The following is a 23,341-nucleotide window of genomic DNA, read 5'->3' as shown; positions in this document are numbered from 1 at the left end:
ATTAGCCGCAGAGAGCAATATTGCTGATAAGATAATAGTAGTTTATAAAACTATGATGATAAAATAAACTCTTCAAGAAGAGTTGTGATCATTTATTTGCTGCATTGCTGTGTTTTATTTTTCGCTCCCTTGGCGCATGCATACTTGTGCAAGCAGAAGGAGCGAAAGGGAATAGGGGAGGACCAGGGGTGAAACGCTAGCAACGTTGGTTAATATTGACTTTTAAACTTAATAAAGTTAGTGTTAATCTTACTTAATGTTTATGCACGGCAGATAAGGACAGTCTTAATTTACCTTAGATTCAATCTTAAGGACGAAGTTAAAGTTAAAAGTTGGTCCATTGACTGTAAAACATTAGAAAAACTATTTGAAGGGGGTTTTTAGATAGTTTAGATATTATTGAATTTAAATGATATTGATTATTTGTGTATATTATGCTTAAATACACATCATAGTGGGATGGAAACATCAAAAGATTGTTTTTCCATTTGTTACCTTCAGAAATATATTTAGAAATATTCGTTAAAAATTCCATAAAATAGATATTCTCAATCAGCAGCATAATTTTACTAAGTCCGTTTCTTCGTCCGCATATCTGCCGCTTGTTGTTGCAAATGCCCGAAGCTTACGCGGCAAGCCCACAACCATGACCACGCACATGGCGCTCACAAACACTGACTTATAACTAATTGCTGATGTTAATCCAAATTTTCACTTAAACATGTTGCAAGGTTACCTAAATATATGTTATGAAAGCGTATTTTGGAGTAACATTTTCTGGAAAAACAGCGGTTTTTATAACGCTATTAAATAGATGTAATATATGGTTACTTATTAAAGGAAAACCTTTTTTAAAAATTTTAACGGTATTCCATCAACACCGCAGACGATTGATTTAATGTTAGCAAACGCGGTGTGAAGCTCGTAGCCGTTAATACATGCAAAGGAGAATATGTTACGTTATCAGAGCTAAAATTCAAAGCACCTAAAAAATAGTTATTTATGTGATCAACATCTTATTCGGCACCGTTGCTAGCTATTCTTAACTGATTCTACTTACCCTTGAAATCAACATTATTAGATATCCTACCACAGTGATTTTTCTTCCTTCTTCACTTGGTTCTTTTTGGCTCGTTAGTATATCTGCAAAATACATTCCATTTAGGAGAAGCAGGGTCTTTAACATAAGCTTTGTATGCTAAGAGATCTTGCTTATAGTACGTCGGTCGAGACTCTATTTGAAGTTAACAGCGATTCAAATGAAGCACATATAATTGCATTGTTTTCATCCATATTCAAAATTGATTTGTAATTCTAAAACAAAAGAAACTTATCAATAAGTGAATAAAATATTTAAAAAAAAATTGTTTTCTTACTTGACAGTTGAATACAATTTTTGCACTTCTTCCTCTTGCTCACACAATTTACGGGTCGTCAAATATTTAAAAATTCTTCCTCTTGCTCACATAATTTAAAATTCCTGTTATTGCGCTGCTCATACAATTTTTACAATTCTTGTATGAATACAAGTGGAACCAAATTGAAAGCAATTATAATTTCGAAAAGACCATAGGATACACTAATTGAATTAAAACGTAGTTTGTTTTTAGCATAACATGTCACGCAAACCTTCTAGGACGCCAAGCTTCTGTAGGAAGTAGAAGGTTTTTTTATCTAGGTTGTCTTTTCATACAAGATTTTTTTTCATTTCACTGTAAAGTTTCATTCGTTATGCTAAGAAAAAAAAGTAAGTAAAAATAAAGCCTATTTTACGGCGGTAATATTTTTTCTAAAATGAACATTTCCGCTACTACTAGACTTTATAACAAAGTTAATGCACTGTTAATGCAGTAACAGAATACTCGAAGTTTTTATATCCCCGACCATAAATAAATATCCCGTATAATAAAGTTTACAAAACAAAAGCTCAAAATCTTTCTATGAAAATAAACAAAAGCTCGAAATACTTCAATACAGGCGCAATATATAAATACCTTGTGCTTGAAACTTTTGACTTTCTAACCGTACAGGTCTGAAGAGAATGAATGTAGATTTAATAATTTATTTTCTTAGGTAGAGTTAATGTTGCGAACTTGACTTTTTAAAGGCCTTCAAACGAAGTCACCGAAAGAGTTAAGAGGCGTCGGTAGCCCATACTAACCAAGAATATGTTCAAGCAACGTTTGCATATGCATGTTATATCAAGAGATTTCGTTTCCGATTGCTTAAAAACTAAAAAACATTGGAATAGTTTTAATACTAGAATCTTTCTACCCTATGAAGGTAGGAAGATAAATTTGATTATTAATATGATAGGATCCTGTCTTCGTGCTCCTCTCTTTTTTCAGAAGTATGTCAGCAACTGAAGATTAATTGATGGAAAAGTTAAACCTTTAAGAAAAGTTGAGCTACAAGAATTAACTAAAGAAGAGCAAAAACATTGTAGCAAGTGGATTTTAGGCCCGCTCATTTAATTACTCCCAGATGCTTGTGAATTGCGGTGTATAAAAATCACAATTAATCAAACAGTTTTTGAAAATCTTTTCCATTTGGCAGTTGATAAAAGACAACACAATCGCAAAGTTGTCAAAAATTTAAAAAAAATGGCGTTTCCTTACCATACGTTTCAAATTATAAAATAAATGAAAGATATAAATACATAAACACAGCAAAATGAACGCATATATTGTATAGAAGATTGAAGAGCTTAAAGAAAAATTCCAAAAGCAACAACATTCAACTTCAAATTTATAATAATTTCGTTTTTTTTTTTTTAAATAATTTGGGCTTTCTATTACTTTGTAATATTACTGAGGACTTTAAATCGCATTGTCTTTGATAACAGGAAGCGTTTCTTTTCTTGTCGATCTATATATTTGTAATATTGTTTTTGTATATCTTTTAATTGCAAAAACCGCAGAATATCTTTTTGTTGCATCAACAACTTCGTTTTCACAAGAAACGCATATAAAAAGCACTTACCGTATGCTTTGAAGTGTAAATAAAAAATTTCGAAAAAGAGCCAAAGGAAAAAAACGAAAAAATTAAAATTAAAAATCTTTACTGACACACAAGTGATGTGATATGGTTTTTGAAGAGCCGTGAAAAAAGTAAAGCAACAAAAAGTGAATACATAATATGTTTCACTGCGGTTAAAGCAATTTGCACATAGAATAGTGCAATAACTATGAAAAATATATCAAATTTTCATGGCAAATATTTCTAATACCACAAACGTTTGTGGTCGTATTTATTAGCAAATCGAGACAAGTGTTAAATAGTTATATAGAAAAGTAAAAGTGCTTTAAGCACTTAGTTGCAGTCACTGATTTCCTGCGGGTAAATTGATATGAAAGCATTTTTTGTTTGCAATTCAACCAAAATTAAGACATTGCCTGTATTGTTATTTTTATTGCACGTTTTTCAAAACTTCAAAATTTTATCAGTATTATGTCAATAAAATAAGTTTATTACTTGTCCTTTACCGGTTGAATGCCACTAGACTATTAAGTTTTACGTAAAGTAAAGTATCTTCAGAAAGATGAACAAGAAAAGCGCGGGTGTCTACTTACAACCGCATAATGGATTATAGTACACAAGTTGTCTGCTTTTTGGTTTTTTAGGCGGAAGCTTAATGTATGTTATGCAACGAAGGTATAGTGCTTGTCTGAAAGCATAAAATAAAACTAGAGTAGGGAGAAAATTTTAGTTTGTTTTACTTTATATGTGCCGGTTATTATGCAGCGAAGTACTTTGAATATCTTACGGTATATATTTTGTATTCCTTATATAGGGTCAACGTAAAATATGGAATCGACTAAACCATGTTTGCTTCATATTATTGTTAGTTTGTCTATCTATGATTACTACTTTACTTCAATTCCGGCTAAGATCAGGTTGAGATCAATTTAGTTATGAGGGCCGGTGCATGTTCAACGCAAAGCTGAAAATTAGTCTTCTACACTTTAATATTGTTTGCATAAAATTGTCCGTTATAGGACTGCACCTACGTGCATGAATGACACCGAAAAGTTTGCGATGAATTCTTTTATATAAAATATATGTGTATAGTTACTAGTCTAATTCCCGCGCATGAAAGGCCAGTTGCGATTTTCAAATTTGAATTTAAAAATAGGAGAATTTTTTGTGAGGCAAAGATATGAGATCTGTGGGATAATTGGCGTTCTTTGCATAGGAAATTTTAAATAGCCAACATTTGTGCGAAATTTAAGAACAAGATACCTCAAATGGGATACAATATTTCAAAGTTTAGGCAGTGTAGCCATACTTGTCTAGATGGCCATTAATGTAAGCATGTACGAGATATTCTAAAAGTAGCAAAAGTTCGAATATGGTACTTAGATTGTGCTGTGTGATGCTTTTACTCCGGCGATTTTTTTTATTATTTATTTACTTACACATGGAACTCAGCTAAAATAAATGAAGAGCTGAATTCAATCGACTTTTAGAAGTCAATCTTACACTAATTAATATTGAAAATTAATACAAAGCCTGTACAGAGAAGTAAAAGTAAAAAATAATAATTCATGTATAAGAAAAAGAGAAAGAAAAAAAAAGAATCGAACTATGTGCATAACTAGCAACTAGGCACACCCACAACTAGTACAGATGCAAGTTGCAAGTGAACCGCAAAGTCATTGCAAACATACAAAAGCTTGGCAGCTTGGTAAATAACACCAATTTATTTTTGAATAATAGCGATATGTTTGATTCCAAATTAGTCTAAATACAACGTAGACAAATGGCGCGCATTCAGCGTTTTTTGATAGACTTTAAAGATAGATATCAGTGATAGACATCATTTAGCTATTTGCAAATAACTCTGATTAGCGGATTAAATAGCTCGTAATTATATTTATAGTCACTAAGCTTAATGAGAATAAAGTGCTTAGGGAAGCAAGAAGAGTCATTAAAGTTTATCTCACCAAGCAATATGGAAGAATCGACAGCACCATTAATTAACTTAATTAAGAAGGAAACACCAAGAATAAATCTGCGTTTCTCAAGTGACGGTAAGGATAACAGAAGCAACCTATTTTCAGGAGGAGGTAAAAAGACAAGTGGGCCCTCACCCAAATTCCAAAGCAAGAATTGCTTTTGGATGGATTCAATTGAATCTACGTAACTCCTATAGGAAGGAGATCACAGAACAGAGGTACTCTCAAGTAGCGGTCTGAGTAAGCACATGTGTAACCCGTTTGTACTGTGAGAATCCTTAAGCTCTTTGAAACCTAACGCGGACCTACCTTTACTTAAAGATAGTTGACCTCTATGTTTTCTGCAGACCTGTTAGTGATTTAGCTCATCAAACTTTTGTGCGAATAATAAAATTAAAGCAAAGTCGGTATTGAACTAGTCCTACATTTGCGTTTTCTGCAGCAAATTGCATCAAATTTCAAATAAAGCATTGTTACGGATTTAGTCGAAGGAAAAACGTAGCGCTGTGTTTTAGGCCTCTCTGTAATGCTATAAATTCCAAGTACTACCTTATACTGCTGTCAAAACGTAGTACGATTTTTCCATGTTTTCCACTGTTATTTATTCGCAGAAAAATCCGTTTCCTCATGAATCGTTGCTATCACTCATCGCGTACTGTAGGCTCAATTATGCCAACAATTTTATTGTATACTAATTCGATCAAATTTTGCGATTTAATTAGAGTTAACAAATCAATCAACAGAGAACCGGTCGTTTCTTTCTTTTTAACATTCCGTTAGGAATTCTTCCTCTTGCTCATATATTTTACAATTTATGAAAGTGCATTTAGGTAAAGAACATTCAAAATTAGATGAAAATTTAACTGCTAGCTGAACGCTTAAAGCCTTGCAAGCTCAAGTCTTTTCGTCAGAATACTATTTTCGGAAGTACAGCCTCTGTACGCCGAATAGGGATGAAAAAGGTGAGGTTTCGGTACGTCTATGGTTCTCCGAAGATTTTCATATTTTCGCTGGGCAATTAGTACGATAGATTCCTTATGTCATTTTAGGTAAGTACGGCACCGTGCAAGTTTAACTTCACGATGCCCGTCGACATTAGGGTTATTTATGCGTGAACCAGCTCCCCCAAAGAGTGAGACAATCTCTGTAAGCTAGGGATCCCACTACCACTGGAGTACCAGATTGATTTAAAATATATGGCCAACAAATCTACTCTGGGGAATGGCGAGGCCTATTATAATCTCTAATAATTATTCGCTTTATGAATAGTTGAAAACCATAGTCACCACGATATCGCCCGTAGGGCCATATCTAACAGTGGGGATTCATAACCACAACTACAGGATTCCCTCCCTAAGAGGTTCGTATATGTACAGATAGGTATTGAGTGGGCTACGGAGACCCGCGGAGCTTAAATTTGTACTATAAAGTCTTTAGCATTGCTTTACGCAATCCTAGCGAAGAAAAGAGTTTTAAAGCAACGTCTAGGCCCCTAGCAGGAACATTAAACACCTTACTCTTACAATTCAATCATGGGAGATTGTTTATCTTAACATATTTTTGAAGCAATATTTGTGTCATTTACATATGAAAGCAAAGCTTAATTCAAAACATGCGCTTTTATCTTTTAAAATGAAAAGATGAAAATTATTTTAAAATATTTAAACATTGAAATTAGCCTAGCCAACTTTTTAATTGGTGTGGGTGATGATTATATTGCGGCCGACGTTAAATTTGTTACATATTTTTTAATGTAGACTGATATTATCTTCGGGTTGTGCGTTAAAAAGCTTTTAACAATAAATTTACTTACGCAGTAAACAAAAACACTTTAAGGTGCAAATTGAAAACTACAAGAACAACGGCAACAACAGCGGCAACGTTAATGAAAACCAAAACTTTATCAAGTTATCAGACAAGCGGCATAAGCGCCAAATAAACAAGTCACTCGCTCGCGATCTATATGTTTCGTTTACAACGTCTGCGTGCATGCGTTAGTGTATCTCTTGTGGTTTAACATATACATAGCATACAAAGCTATGGAGAGTGCTCTCAAGTTTTTTTTTTTCAATTTTTAGCGAAATATTCTAAATGTTGAAATTTTTTATATCAATTCGTAGTTGTCAGTGGTTAGACGCAAATGCGTTCGTGTTAAAGATAAAGTGTGATCGGAAGTCAATTCTTAGAAAAAATTGAAATAGGAACGAAAACGTACAAAATAATATAAAAATATAACAAGTGAAAAAAATGTTTAGACAAAAAAAAAAAATATTTTCTTGTGATTTATAAATAAATATAAAAATGTCATAAACCAGAAAAGAAGAAATACTTTTTTAAAATTTCTTATCTTAATTGAATAACTTCCGCTTAAACTTATTTACTTATGAAGTATTCCTTTTATATCTGTCGTCCAGAAGCATAATACAGGGAGACGCTGCTATGTCCCTACGACTGTAATCCGCAAATTTATAAATCAAGAGAATCAATGAACTTTATATATAAATACATATGCTCTAATCCGTTTATCCATTTATCCTTGCTCTTGTAAATATGGGGAGAAATTAGCTTTACAATGTTTTTGGAATTGAGGATAAGATAGTGAGCTTACATGCTGAAAAAGTAAATATCAAAGCGAAACAAGTCTCGGGCCAATCGCATTGGAATTGATAAGCAAGCGCACACAACTAATTTGATTTCAAAATATGTCTAATTAAGATAAATTTATAAGAGCATTAAGCTATACGAGGAACATGCGAATTTGAACAATTAAAAAGCTTAGCAGTATGCTTCGCAGGCTTAAGAAATTTAAGCTGAAAGCAAAATTGCTTTGAAAAATCCTAAGAATTCTTAATTAGGAAGATAATTGAAAAATTGTACACTTTCTGCAGTTTCAATTTGCTTTCTCTTCTTTCCTTCCCTATTATTGCACAAAACTGTTTTCCAAGGACCCCATAAAATGCATATTTTCTAACTACAGTAAAAATGTTCTAAATACAAAAAGAAAGAAATGTGATCGAAAATTGACTTTGGCGTTGATTACGTTGAAATATGTGAATGAATTGTTTATAATCAAAGTTGTTCAACACTAAACCAAAGAAGAATATTGAAGCACAATTTTTAGTCAATAAGCTAACGATAGCAAACTGTGCCAATGGCCCGAAAGATCAGCTGAAAATATTTACGATAATTGTAAATTTCAAAAGGGCAGAGGTATTTTTCAAATTTTCTTCAGATTTCGACATAAGCGTCGATACAAGTTTCGCAAAGCTAATTCTACATAAATTTCCTTTTTGGAAATTGCATTTGCGAACCGATTCGCAACGCTGAGGAGATGCTTGACAGGAAGCATCAATGTACTCCGCTTTCAGTATCTTGAATCAAACTGCGATATCAATTAAGGCGATGTGATAAATGAATTCTACGGAAACTTCTTTTTTATTATCAAATGAGTGTTTCTTTTTTTTAATTTCCAATAAGAAGAAAACCTTAAAATATATGCACATGAATCTTTTTTTGTTTTAAATATTGGTTTTATGGAAGCATAGGCCTCTCGACTGTGAGGTCCATATCGTATTGCAAGATAAGCAATAAAAAACGAGAAAAGCGTCCGTTTTGTATCTCGCTTTTTCGCAAGTAATAACGACTTCGCTTTTTGGAGCAGTCTAACTACTGCTTGGTGTTTCCGCTTCAGCTTATGTTAAAAAAGAAAAGTCCTTTCCTTATAATCATTCGAAACTATGTGCACAGAATTTGTTAATCTCTTTTTCCTGCTTTGCTTTTGGCCAGCACTCAACAAATGTAGCATTCATCTTTTGTAAGTACGAACTCAATGGCCTCGTATTTGATTGCTTCAAAGTCTTTATATGAGAATATATTTTGGCGATAAACGGTGCAAGGTGAACGGTAGTTATAACTCGCACATGTACAATAGCCAAAAAAAAAAAAAAAAAAAAATTAATAAATGTGGAGATGAAGATGAATCCATGACTGACGTTGTTGTAGAATTGTAATCCTATTAATATCAATGTCATGTCAGTGTGAAATCGAAGATTTTGCACCTAGCTCTCGTTACACTCATATAACTGAAATTGGAAATCATTTACATTTACGGCGATACAAACTTAATAAATAATGGGTGACCAAAATCTTTTCTAACCTGAATGAAGTTTTCTTGTTTGCTTATGTCATCATCATATTATACTAATAAATTTGTAGATATTGTCTAAGTAAACTTCCACTGCTCCACTTGTTAACAATTGTAAAAAAATTATATATAAAAAATGTATTAAGTGCTTACTACCTTCACTGCAAACACTTAAAAGTATATTGTTTAACGTATTTGTTAATAAAATCATAAAACGTGGTAAACCACAATGTAATATCATTTCAATTAACACATAAAAAACCGTCCACCACATTAGAAAATGACAGCAGAGTGTGTTCGTGATACCGTCCGTAGCATTGAAAACATTCGTCACCACCTTATCAAAATTCTGACCCGAGTCATGTATTTTAGTTTCATCGCACTAGCGGTGCTTCCTTATCTAACTCTGTTTAGAGTTTTCAACTGAGATTCTTATTCACTTAGGATTTGATTTATCTTGTTAGAATGCACTAAGAAAAATATGCACTTCTTATCAACTAACTAATCGCAGATATAAGATATCTAAGATCCTTAGCTGAGTACGCTTTTTCACATATTATGTAGGGCATCTGCTGTATAAACACTGGTCGCTCTATTCTACTCCAGATTCCCCGGCTGATATGTGTTTTCTTAACGAATTACGGCCTAAACGAAATCTTAAATATTCAATGAATATATAAAAAAATAATTGTTGATGGGGCAAAACCTACGACTTTTTAAAAATTTCTTGAAATTGTAAAAGCGTTTTTCTCGAAATTATGTTTCGCGTGCGAGTTGGGGATAAAAAGCTATACTTTCTACCACTTATAGTTTCAGAGATAGTTTAGTTTGTCACTCGACGTGGTAGAGATTGTCTTGTGTTGGTATGTTCAGAAATGCCTTAAAACAAAACGTGTTAAATTTGTAAATCTTGAATGGTTTCATTCAAAATTTGAAAAATCGGAAAAAAATTTCTATTTTACTTAAGACCTGCACTTAAAAACATATCTTAATGCACTTTCTCATTTTTTAATAAAAATTTCATTAAAAAGGTGAGAGACCTTGATGAGACCACTTCACCTTCAAATCAAATCATAAAAAGTGAAAGAGCAAATCTTTACTAAAATAATTGTTCGTGTGTGGAAGATGTCAGCGTAAATTTAGCCGCGAATCTGAGAATCATTACATTGCCAATGGATCTACTGATCGTCTTACAGTCTTAAGTGAATTATAATCGTTAAATAAATCAACATGGGCAGTGAAGAATCGATTTCCATCTTAAAGCGAACACAATTTTTTTACTTCTGCTCTTCTGATCTAAAACGGACAAAGTTTTTTTATTTTTTTTTGTTCGAATTTGATCTTTAAAGACTACTTGTAAACAAAGGTGTCCTTCTTGATTTGAAAAAATTCTCAATTAATAAGTTTTATTCATACTTAATTAGAATGTTGAGTACTTTGCATTCAACTAAAACCTTTTCTTAGTTAATCCTATTCTACATTTGTCCGTAAGTGTGCTTTTGGCGCCACTTAATAGTCTTAAATGTGAATTTGTTACTTTACATACAAATATATAAAATTAGTTACAAAAAGAAACTTTTAATTCTGATTGAGAATTTGTACAAACTGCATATATTTATATGTAGTAATACTAGCTTCTCTTAACTGATTTTATTTGAAACTGTTTCTTTTTTTTCAAAAGTTTGTTTTTTTATTTATGGTGACCATTTGACTTAGAGGAGTTACACATAAATTTTTATACGCACCGTTAGTTTTACAAAGCGTTTGTGAAGCACCCAAAGACGCAGCGCAGAGGAAGTATATAAGATTTATCAAATGTTTCTAACGAGAAAAAGTACATCACAAGTATCATAAGGCGCGTGAAGTATATTTATTTACCATCAATATAGTGTTATCGACTTACTTTTGAAATTACAATTACGACGTGAGAATTTTGCTCAGAAAGTCAAAGTTAAGCTTGAGTTCTCTTCTTGCTTTGACCTGAGTATAAGCTAGAATTTCGCTTCATAAATTTACTTACGTTTAGTGAAGATCAGAAAATAACTGATTTCTCCGTAACGTTGTTTATATAAATTGTTTGCTGTTGTGCGCTCTGCTTCTACAGTATATGTTGCCCTTGCTTCTGTCATATTTTCTAACGGTGTACTCTGCGTCATTCTTATGTTACATATACCTTGTCATCTAATGTTTTGTACGTATAACAAAAAAAAGAATATTTATATTACACAAATGCTTGGACAACAACATTTATTTTTTTATTTGTTTGTCCTTCCGTCGGAGAATTGAAAGCATAATTACGACTTTAAAGTTTAGTTTAGATTATCAAGTGTGAGTTTAATTAAATCTATTATTTCTACTTGGGCAGATTAGCTTTCAGGAAATAGAAACTTAGTCTATAGATTAACTTATTCGTTGGTGGTTAAAAACTATAATAGATATGTATCTTTAATGGTAGTTATGTAGTAATCTGATATTGTGCTACTATTCTCCAGTAAGGGTCAACTATATTTTGTTAACTAAACTAATTTTTATACCTTTTATATTATATAGTTTGAAATGAGGCAAATTGTGTTATATATACTTGCGTAGGTTGCAGTCGTTTTTAGGGAAAAGAAAAGTACACAAATTATGGTATATAATTCTTCCCTTGAATTTTTCATTACGCCCATCTGTTGCGGTATACACGGTATATTGTTCAAATGTATGTAAGAAGCACTTAAGACAGACTTGCCTTTTTCCAGAATAGAGTCGCCTTCCGAATTGATTTTAGCTTTTCTATCCATCTGTTCTTTTATTTTTACGTTTAAGCTACAGCTTGCAATTTTTAAAATATTTTCACGAAATTTTGTCCTCTGAAAAGCTTTTGAGCAGGACAAGGTCTCTCATACAACTTTTCCGACTATTCCTCACATAACACTTTATACAGAAAAAGTCCTTGTATAAAGTGAGATTGCAATTTGAAAAATTTCTACGCAAAAATCGTTGGACAATGGCAAGTCGGCATACGAAATCGGTGTGAAAAGTTTGGATCAATTGGGAAAATTTCTCAAAGCTTCTTTCATATGCCGGTTCCCACGAAAAGTACAAATTATTTAAACAAATTCCTAACTATTGCTATACCACTATTAATATTGTTCCACAATAGTAATAAGATATAAAAATTAAGTATAGCAAACTAATACCAAATAAGTCTATTTTTTGGATCCCATACCATGTAGAGTTTCTCTTAGGCAGCAGGCTCTTGTGCGCCAACGACATCCACTGGTTGCTGTTTCAAAACGAGAAGTAATCCTTAACATTAACTTGACCAAACCAAAGTTGAATTAACAAACTTGAATTACGTACGCTCACGTTTTGGCGTCCACTTTGTATAAGAGTACTCATGAAAGGCAAGCCTTTGTATGGTAGAGAAGCGTAACTTTTAATATTATACGATGAAAATATAGTAACTTGAAGTGGAAATTATAGTAACTTGAAATGGAAATTAATAGCATCAAATTTAGAACGCCTTCCTGTTGAGGATTCTGATCAAAACTAAGATGATGAATAGAATAAAAGTCCAACTTTTGACACTTTGTGGGAAGTCTAGGTTCAAATCAGTGAGGTTTTCAAAGGAAAATTATTTTTGCCAAACTTTGATCACATCACTTTATATTTTGCGATCGCCTCTACACGAGGGCGACACAAAACATATGCCTTTACATGAAAATATGGTATTTATTATTTATGGTATTTCACTATGACAAAATAAATATTAGGCGAACATGTCTCTCTTTGCCCGAATATAATATTCTTATTTCTTTTCATATTAAAAGATTACGCATGCGTTTAAAATTGAAAAGAAAGTCTCTGCACGGGAATCACACTTAATCACGTAACCTGTAGGCTAAAAGAGTTGGAAAATACTTTTTTTTCCTAATGGTATGCAGCAATTGGTCGCTAAATTTTCCCTAATTTACGTTAAACATAAAACAATTTAATTCATACTGTGAGCTTCCATTAGAACCTCTCCTATGTGATCCCACTAAATTTTAGAAAAGCTCTACGACAATAAGAGTGGTGACAGCAGAGAAAACATAAGCCATCTGTGAGAAAATATCTTTATTTCTTAACGCAGTATCTTCCTAGTTGGGTGCATATTTCACAACAATCAGTTCAGTAACTTCAAGACCTTGTTTATTGTGGAAACCTTAAAGTTGCGAAAATAAAAAAAAATTGTGTTAGGCGATGTGGTGTAGGATATTGGATGGTCGACTTAATCTGATTACAGCATTGTTTTATAATACAATGATTTTGTTGCGATTTTTGTGGTTGCAGTTGTTATTATTGCTGCTTGTTATTATCATGTAAAAATTTTGTAAAAGTCTTTTAATGCACTTAACACATTAAAGTTGACATTTATAATAACTTATAGTAACAAATCGCATGCAACAAACAGTATTATGAAAGCAAAAAAAATAATGCATTAATTTTTTTCTTTCATTATTAGACATGTGGACTTCGAGGTTTGTAAGCAAGACCGTTTATTAGTGCTTGATTGACACTTTTTAAACGCAGTTTATAATACGATCAAGGGACAAAGAAAAAATTTTGCTTTTGCGCGATTTTGAAGATTTATAAAATTTTATGCTTTGTTTCTTTAATAAATAAATGTGTTATTATTATTCCTCACCTGCGTGCTATTAGCATTTTACAAATCAAAAGAAGATGAAAAAAAATTAAATGTGCTTCGGCAAGTTAAAAAATTTGTATACATTGCAAAGCAATCTCATAGGTGTTGCATAAATTATACGAAGACATCTTATGGCGTGAAGATGCGTTAGTTCCTTTATAGGAACTTATTAGGACTTTTATCAAACTGATTTACATGCTACGTCATGTCGCTGAGTTAAAAGTAACTTTTTTTCGTTATTTCAAATTTGGAATAACGAAATATACTGTTGTTATTTCATTTTTTTTAGATTTTCTTTCCACAACCTCCCTCGCTTGAAAGTAGTCATCGCTGTCAGAGAATGTTGTGGAACAAAAATTTCCACGCATTTTAAATATGAGAAATTCGCGCTGTTCATGGTACACTTGCCTCCTTTAAGGTGGATTGTGAACTAAATCTTTCTTATCGCTTCAAACATGCAAAATAGCTTTTCTTGTGAGACTAAAACAATTTTTGGCAAATCGTCTAAAGTTACACCACATGCAGTATTGGCAGTCTTTCCGTCAATCAAAATCGGTTTATTTTTGATGGGCGCCACTCGGTGGCTAGACGTATATTCACTTCCTAGAAACCTCAGGAATACTCAGAAGAAAGCTTCAGAAACTGTATAAGGTATATGCATACTTCGTTAGTATCAAATTCGAAATCAATGTAGCTTTGTATGTTTGTCTATGTGCTTATGGTGAACGTTTCACTAGTTGCCAAAATTTCGCAAAAGCGTTGGAGGTTATTGTTCGTTACTCATAAACTACAACAGACAAAACGATGACAATTCGGGTGATTCCACGGTAACTGTAGAAAAATGGGGAAAATTAGCCATATCGTATTAATACCAAAGTATAATAAAATAGCACAACAAAAGTTCATTTCTTTCGATTTTTTTAAAGCAAATAATATAAATTTCTTGCTTGTTATCAGAGGCGATACCATTTTTTCTTTCATTAATGTTTGTAAGGCATAATATTCGATTTTTAAAAATTCGAAATAAATTACGTTATTATTTGCTTACATTACTTACGACTTAGAAGAGGTTTACGAGTATCTACTGCCCTACGCTGAATAAGTCACATGAGATGAGTTATATGCCCAATTAAGTCGATGGACGCGCTTTCATTTTCTGAGGAGCGCGTAGGCATATATATGGATTCAGGCATTATTCTTTGCATTATTAATATTCAGGCATACAATTGCGATGTAATTTGACACCAAAATGCTTACATCAATACAATGAATGTCATTCTTGATAATGGAATAACTCTCTGTCCAGACTTGGTCAATAATCAATTATTATATTTATTTCTTAATATGACTTGTTTCCTCCAACCACAATACCAAATTGAATTTTGAGTTTTATGATCTGTAGAAGTATTTGTTATTTTTCTCTGTTAATTCAATTGTATCTATTTAGGAGTCCGTCTTTCTTTCTGTCGAGCTGTTGATCAAATTGATCAAATAACAAGAGATCGAAAATTGTGACAACACGAAAATATATTTCCAGTAGCTTGCGGATTGCAAAAAATGTTAAATTCAAATTTGCTTCCGGTTACATAAATTGTGTAATCTGTCTCAGATTATTAACACGCCTACTTAAATAGGGTTGGTATTCAATCATTTTGAGCCACTGAAAACGCGATCTTGTATTAATTGAGATATCGCCAAGAAACGCCTACAATTTCCATTAAACTTTTATTATCTGATAAAACACTATGTATAAGAATTAATAATGCAATAAATAAGAGTTTTACTTCATATGGTTGCAAACAGTTAATGTATTATTAAATAATAATTAATGCTATTGAATTTCAACCTCTTTTTTGTTCTCATAATAATTTTACATAACTTTTAACTTTTTAATATTCGTACCATAAATGGCTTCAATTCTTATATGCGTAAAATGATTTAATTACGTTATTTCAAATGCATTTAAACAAAATCGCACTAATAACAATAATTATAACAAAATGTTCTTTTTTCTCTGCAGCTAACTCATGCACGTTTATGTGTGCAACGAAAAAATTGCTTTAGAGCGCACAAAAAAAAGGAAAATCTTTGTAATCAGTTGGCACAAGTTATTAATATTGCAATCGAGATGTTAAAAGCATTGCACCAACACAAACACAGACACACAAACAAATACCCAGGGATATACAAAAAAGCACACAACATGCGCAATAATTAACCTAATTTGTATGCCATATAACGTTATAAATACGAAAATGGTTTTAAATTGAAAACATATTAAAAACTATAATAAAAACAAAATAAAAAATAGAAAAAACGTATTCATTTTTATGTAGACAATGGTTTGGGAAACAAGCGAGAGCAAGAGCTTATTTCAAAACAAGCTTCAAGCAATCAGAGAAATTTAATTAAGAAATCTAATTTAGCATACCTTTCAATGCCAAAGATACAAACGTAAAATTTGTATTCGACAGGACAGTATATTCTCTATGAGTTAAGAATGACATCTATATCGTAGTCTTTGAGAAAGGTTTTTAGTTAATTTCTCTACCCCGAAAAGTGTTCTTTGCTCTGAACTTACCAACTACGCATAAATGGATGGCTTCCACGCGTAACTATTAAAAATTTCACATGTTCGCAATAACTTATGAATTATTTTGAAGAAAGCATTTAAAGCTTAATATGACGTAGACATTGAGCGCATGTAGTAACCGTAGTTTATAATTTTAGTCCGAATCTTAATAAATTTTATATAATGTATCATATCACAAGGAGTCGCTTAGGAGTATACTAGGAACAATTTGTATTTCCTTTATACAGCTTTATATAAATATAAAATATTATGTACAGGCTATATAGTTTTTGAAAAGGCAAAAGTAATTCAAGATTAAGGTTAGAGTAGCAAGATTAAGGATAAAAATGCGCGTAACAAATGTCGCTACAATTTCTTTTTTCTCTTAAAGTGCCCTAATAAAATTGTACCGGGTCGCACTGAATAATAATTCATCCAACTTGATTAAAACCTTACTCAAAATGTCTTAAACGATATTTTATGTGCGGAATCGCTCATTGAATTGTGGCCTGTCTCCCATGAGCAAAGCATGGGCATGTTGATGATAAAATCGATCAAGTAAGGCAAAAAAGTAGCCCTTGATTATTCCTGTCTGTTTACACGCTACACCACTTGTGCCACAGAGGGTATTAAGTTTTGTAAGCCTGCGTGCCCTGTGCGTCTTCTCGTCTGTCCGTCTGATGTTAGCCCATCTAAATTTGTGTTGAACTTATAGGGAGCAAGTTTAGAGATATTTTGATAAAATTTGGTACACCAGCATAGTTTGATTCTAGGACGAACGCTATTGAATATTTTCAAATTTCTCGACCAAAGTTGCTGAGAAATAGTATTTCGACATTCCAAATTGGTATGAAAAATTTTGTTCGCCAAGAATAATTTTTGAACCCACTCTTACGAAAACCGAATCTTTATGTAGTAAAATGATTTAATTTTCAATATTGAAAATTTAAAGCAGAAAATTGGTTCGTAACAGTAATTTGACAACAAAATCAACCTTACCTAATTTGGACTACGTAGGCCTATTTTTTGTATATCACAGCATATAACGATTTTCACAAAATGTAAACCCTTATAAGCCGAGAAGACGTAATTGTTATTGTTTTGTGATAAAAATTTGTTCATAATATTACATAAAAATTAAGTGGACCAAAATTCAGTCACATGGGTTTATTTGTTGGACGCCACTCTATATAAGATTTCTCAAGAATAGTAAGCCTTCCAAAAAAGGTTTGATTTCTAATATTTTAGAGACGAAAATTGGTCCACAGTATCAATTTACGAAACAAAATAAACGGTAGGGACTTTGAATCACATAGATCTATTTTTTAGATCCTGACATTTATAGAGGTTATCATGAAAAGCAAGCCCTTATATGAAGAGAAACTCCAGTTCCTAGTTTTCTACGACGAACTCTGAAAAATAATACAATTTTTAGGCAGTAAATTAAATATGCTAAATATGGATGACGTCACATGATATGTTGCGCATCTTCGAATATGCGGGCTTTTGTGAAAATATGCGGGTGTAGAATATCTATAGCACTCCTTTTACTATACTGTAATTTTCTTAGTTGTTTACTTATAAATTATAAGCTGTCAAGGACTAAAATATCAACTCAGTAAAAAAATTCGCACTCGAAATCCGTCGTGTTATCCAACAATTCCTTTTAAGCTCGGTTCAAATAATTTGCAAAATGCTTTTATGGTTATCATAAGCCTTTATTATACCCTACACAACTTGTGGGACAAGGTATATTAAGTTCGTGCGTAGAGTTGGGACATCCAGATGTCCTTCGGGTAAATCAACATACAGCCTAAAAAAATCTTAAAATCTACAAACGCATAAAAAATTATTATCAAATTTTGATTATTTATTTAGGCAGTACCGGTTTGTTAAAAATTATTTATCAAAACATCCAAAATTTGTTCGTTTATATTAAGGACATTGGGCAGAGTGGTATTCTAAGCTACGTGGTATAGTACGATATGTGCAAGGTTTACGTGCTAGGGAGCATGGTTTTGAAGATGTTAAGCAATTCTTGGAATGTACTTTTGGAACATTCTCATTATGGCGTAGTTCTGTGAATTTTTACCGGTAGTTAAAGGTGGCGTGCCTCTAAATCCATGCCCTGAATTTGTTTTTATGAGCTCTACTAGGAATCCGCAGGTTTCTGTACCTTTGATTAGATGTACCTGTTTTGAGACATTTTTTTTGGCCGTGTAGCACGTTGCTGCAACTGTTTACCACCTGACCTACGCATTTTTCCTCCGGGTTAAGCTATTTGTGGTATAATCGAAAATATGTTATTCACTTACATTAACGGGGGCTTTATATCCCGAATATATTGGATTGTTAGAATAGGAGAAAGAAGATATCCTACCACTAGGGGATTTTGTGCTGAATATTTTAATATTATTTCGAACATATTTTCTATGGCTGTGGAGCCAAATTGCTTACTGCGGGCTATGTAGTCACTCTATTAATTTTTAACTGTAGAATGTCAGCGATAAATCATTATTATTATTTTTTTTTATAGAGTTAGTTTATGTGTTGGATATATGGAATTATCGTTTAATGGAAGAAATATGCACTCTATTTGCAGCCTTTGTGCTTATTGGATTTTTACTCTCTAGTGTTGAAGTTTGGATTATTATTATTTTTATATATCTAGTGTTAAGTTTAAACTTTAATGACTCAGTGTGAATTGTACTGGGTGTTAACTATATATATGTTTCAATACGTTAAATTGGCTCTTGAAGGGCTTTATTTTTTTTTTTGAATACTTATATATAAATAAATAAATAAATAAATAAATAAATATATATAAAGTACTACCGTACTAGTGAATAAGTAATTGCTTCAATGAAAAGTGAGTAGAATTTTGTTTGGCTGAGAGTTAGGAATTGTACTATTTTATGACTACGCCAATTTCGTGCCTCTCTCCATATAATGACTCAAATGAAAAATTTGCTTTTACATAGACGCAAGATATAATTTTTGATATCTTATGACATAAACAAATATTTGGTGCAGGGTATTTTGTGGTCGGCATTCCCTACAAAGCGTTTAGTTGTTTTTCAAGACTTTTGCCTTCTTTCCCATCAGACCACACAAAAAGGAAATAGACTCTCGCTTCATCGGCCTAGTATTCCGAAATTAAAGTATTTGCTCATCTTTTAATTTTCTTGTAGTTTGTTGTTAGAAATTTTACATGTTTTTCTTGTTAAGTTTAAAAATGAGAAAATTTAACACAAGTTAATATCACTACACGAAAAAAAATTAACTTGTAGTCGAGATATGATCAATTTGGAATATTTAAGATATATGCAAAAACATCTTCTAACACTGTCCAAACATAACCAATCATAGTAGTTTTTGTGTATGTAGTTTTTGAGATAATGGATTTCAGAGATTCATATCAAAATGAATATAAATTTCTTACTCGCTTTCATGTTATCTGAGGATGAAATTCTAGAAATTTCTATGAAAAATTATGATAATATTCACAAGTCTTCATAGCTACATTCGCTTTTATTTCTGAGGAAGATTTAAATGTTGAGTTTCGGAGTTTGGAAATACTGCCGTATTTACTTTATAGCGAAATGCCTCATTTATGCCCTCAGCAAGCCCCTTAACAAGTGCTTTAATAAACAATTAAGTGCTTACCGAAAGGATTTATCAGTGAATCAATATGAATTTTAGGCAGTGATATACTTCGAGTAATGCTATAGAGCGATATTAATGTGCCAAGTGACCAAGATTCAAATAACTATGAGGCAATCAGGATATAAATAAAGCACTCATTATATCCCAAGGTAACAAGATATCCCATTTACCTTTGAATTAACTCAATTTAGGAAAGGCTGTTGTGCAAACGAGCAGATATAAGAATTCTTGTTATGACCTCATAAAAAAGCGCGTGCATAGATTAATACTAGTTTGGGGAAAAAGAAATCCATTATTTTTATATGAATTTCAGGACTTTATTTAACATGCTTCGGATTGTCCGATTTGGGTCAAATATGCACCGTTTTGTTGTATGATTTGTTGCCATTTTAAAGGTAACTTCAAAATACCTCTCTCATAGAAGTCCTGGTCTCTATTTGCAAAAAACTCTAGTAGTCGATTTTCACAATCCTCCCTAGATTCCAATTTTTTATCATTAAAGAAATTTTGCAATGCAAGAAAAAGATGATAATCGCTTGGTGCCAAGTCCGTACTGTATGGCGGATGCATTGAAACTTCCCAACCAAGCTCCCGAAGTTTCTGGCGAGTCACTGTAGATGTGTGTGGCCTAGCGTTGTCCTGGTGGAACACGACACCTCTCCTGTTGGCCAATTCTGGCCGTTTCTGGTCAATCGCTATCTTCAAACGGTCCAGTTGTTGACAGTAGAGATCAGAATTTAGCGTTTGGCCATATGGAAGCAACTCATAATAAATAATCCCCTTCCAATCCCACCAAATGCATAGCAAAACCTTCCTGGCCGTTTGAGGTGCTTCACCGCTCTTTGACCACGATCGTTTTCGCACAGGGTTATCGTATGTGATCGATTTCTCATCTCCAGTCACCATCCGTTTAAGAAATGGGTCTATCTCATTCCGTTTGGCCAAAGCTTCGCAGATGGAAATTCGATCCATCATGTTTTTTTCTGTTAATTGGCACCCAAACATCGAGCTTCTTTTTGAATCCAGCTTTGTGTAAATGGTTTAAAGCTGTTTTATGGTCGATTTTTAGCTCCTGGGCGATGTTACGACTGTTAACATGCCGGTCAACTTCGATCATTTCTCCGATTTTATCGACATTTTCGACGACCGGCCTACCTGTGCGAGGTGCATCTTTAACATCAAAAATTCCTGAACGGAATCTCCGCAACCCAAATTGCACATAATTGGCTGTTACAGTATCGGAACCATAAACACCATTCACAATTTTAGCCGCCTGACTTGCATTTTCGCCTTTGTCAAAGAAAAACTATAAAATGTACCGAATTTTCTCTTGTTGCTCTAACTCACAACTGAATGCACCAAATAAAAAACAGCAAAATGTCACCTTTCCAAGGAGCATAAATCTGAAATTGTTTGATCGATACTTTACGAGAAATCTATCAGTGCAGCCATCTACCGAAAAAATAATGGATTTCTTTTTCCCCACACTAATATAAAATTTACTCACATATCAAGAGGCAGGTATACCTATGTGATTACTTGACATGGCGGCTAACTAGTACCGCATATTCTGTTTTTCTCACTACATATAGACTGCACGTATTGCTTGGGTGCCAACGTATAAATAGCGTATGAATGTAAATATTACGTTTTGACGTTTAGATAGGCGCGAAGCAGTTGTGTGCCGCTGAGTGCTTCAAATTGGTGACTTGGTGTATAATTTATATATTTATTAGAAGTAAATTGTCAGCTATTATCACCTATTTGTTTGTGGTCTACCTAATACTTTGTTTTAGGATAAGTTGTTGGTTTTTATAATATGTGTATATATGAAATGTTATTGCTGATTACGTTATTTGTAAGCCATGATCGTTCTCTTTCGTCGGTTTTTTGATACAATGTCATCTTATCTGTTATGTTAAACGTCAGTGATCTTGTAACTATAAGATAATGTAATATGTTTAGAAGGCCGTTATGAGTAACAGATGAAAGTTTAATCGGATCTTGTTCAACGGAGAAGTAAAAAGCAGAAGAAATTAAACTAAACATGTGAGTTTTAAATTTTTCTTCGCTTTGCCAGCGTGTGAATGGTCAGCTTACTTGGTTTGTTTTATTGCACATGAACTTAGAAAAGGTTAAAGTAGTGTTGTGTTGCCAAAGGTTTATCGTAAAAGCATTTCATCTTTGGCAACTAAGTCATAAGCATTGTGTAATTTCTTCTTTTTCTTTTAGCCGCATTTACTTCGTTATATCAGACAAGGTAAAGAGTAAAGTTGAAATGCTTTATTTGTTTTGTGTTTCTAGAGATTTATCTAAAGGAGATGGTTTTTCTTTATGCATATGAAAACATTTGAAAGCTCCTCAGAGGAGATATGTGTTTAAAAAAAACAAATTTCAAAGTAAGAGGCGTTGTCTTACGAAAAAGGTCCATAAAAAAGATCATCATGTAGAAAATTATATTCAAAGAGTAACGTATCTCATGCGCGCGATCACTGACTTTCATAATACACTTACATCTAAAACAATTATGAAAGCTGCATTCATCACCGATTTTGGGAAGTGTTGGATCATTGTAAAAAATTTGATTTAGGGATAGCTTACAGCAGTGATATCAAATTTTGCCTATTAAAAAACAGTGTCTCCAGTGAAAACTATTCGAAATTTTTAAGAAACCCTGGAGTGAAAGCTTTATTCATTAATACTCCATAAATAAGAAAGTAATTTGATAGGATACACATCAAGTGGAAACTTAATTTGCTGCAACTCATCGCTTACAAAATTGAAGAAGGAAGGAAGATCATAAAAAGTCTGTATCGATGACGGCTTATTCGAAGTTGGAAAAAAGGTGATATTCAAAACGGACTTACTGTCTTCTTCACAGACATCTCAGAGATCACAGTCTAAACAGAGTGTTACAAATATGCCGTGGCATACTTTTTATGTGCGGCATTGCATCAATAGCTTACAATTTAGACTAAATTTGAGGAGCGGTAGAAGCAACTACGAACTTGAGAGCAGAGTAGCAATTCGTGCAGCGTAAGCGAAATTACAGCATCACTTTCATGTTTTGTAATGCTGCTGCACTCTCGAGAATTGTTCACAGCTTTCTCATACTATCATATCCTACTTGATATTTCCTTCTTTTTCTTCTTTTGAAGGGTGTATCCATCTTAAATACTAAGTTCGTTTTATTTCCTCCTTTACCCTTCTCTCTGCTAACATTTTTGCTGGCAGTTATTAAGCAGCTATACTTCACGCGTTAATCCAGTAAGTAAGTTAGTATTAGAAACGTCTTGAGAGAGCGAATAGCAAGAGAAATGTTTGCTAAT

General features: G+C 32.8%; 1 protein-coding gene across 5 annotated transcripts in view; it reads left to right on the top strand.

The window, feature by feature from the left end:
* Positions 1–23,341, top strand: part of LOC119641075 (thrombospondin type-1 domain-containing protein 4) — a 76,084-nt gene that overhangs the window by 49,633 nt on the left and 3,110 nt on the right. For 2 of the 5 annotated variants that reach the window (XM_038039506.1, XM_038039505.1), the window contains exon 1: positions 7,249–7,411. The exons of 1 other annotated variant lie outside the window; for it this stretch is intronic. The gene's annotated coding sequence lies outside the window, so the exon portion shown is untranslated. Of the gene's footprint in view, positions 1–7,248; positions 7,412–7,437; positions 7,557–21,817; positions 22,062–23,341 lie in introns of those variants that run through there. 2 more of the 5 variants (XM_038039504.1, XM_038039507.1) reach the window with 2 other exon arrangements.

This window comes from Glossina fuscipes, unplaced genomic scaffold, assembly GCF_014805625.2.
Source record: "Glossina fuscipes isolate IAEA_lab_2018 unplaced genomic scaffold, Yale_Gfus_2 142, whole genome shotgun sequence".
Classification (NCBI taxonomy): domain Eukaryota; kingdom Metazoa; phylum Arthropoda; class Insecta; order Diptera; family Glossinidae; genus Glossina; species Glossina fuscipes.
Note: the sequence above shows the minus strand (reverse complement) of the source record. Positions and strands in the feature narration are given on the sequence as shown.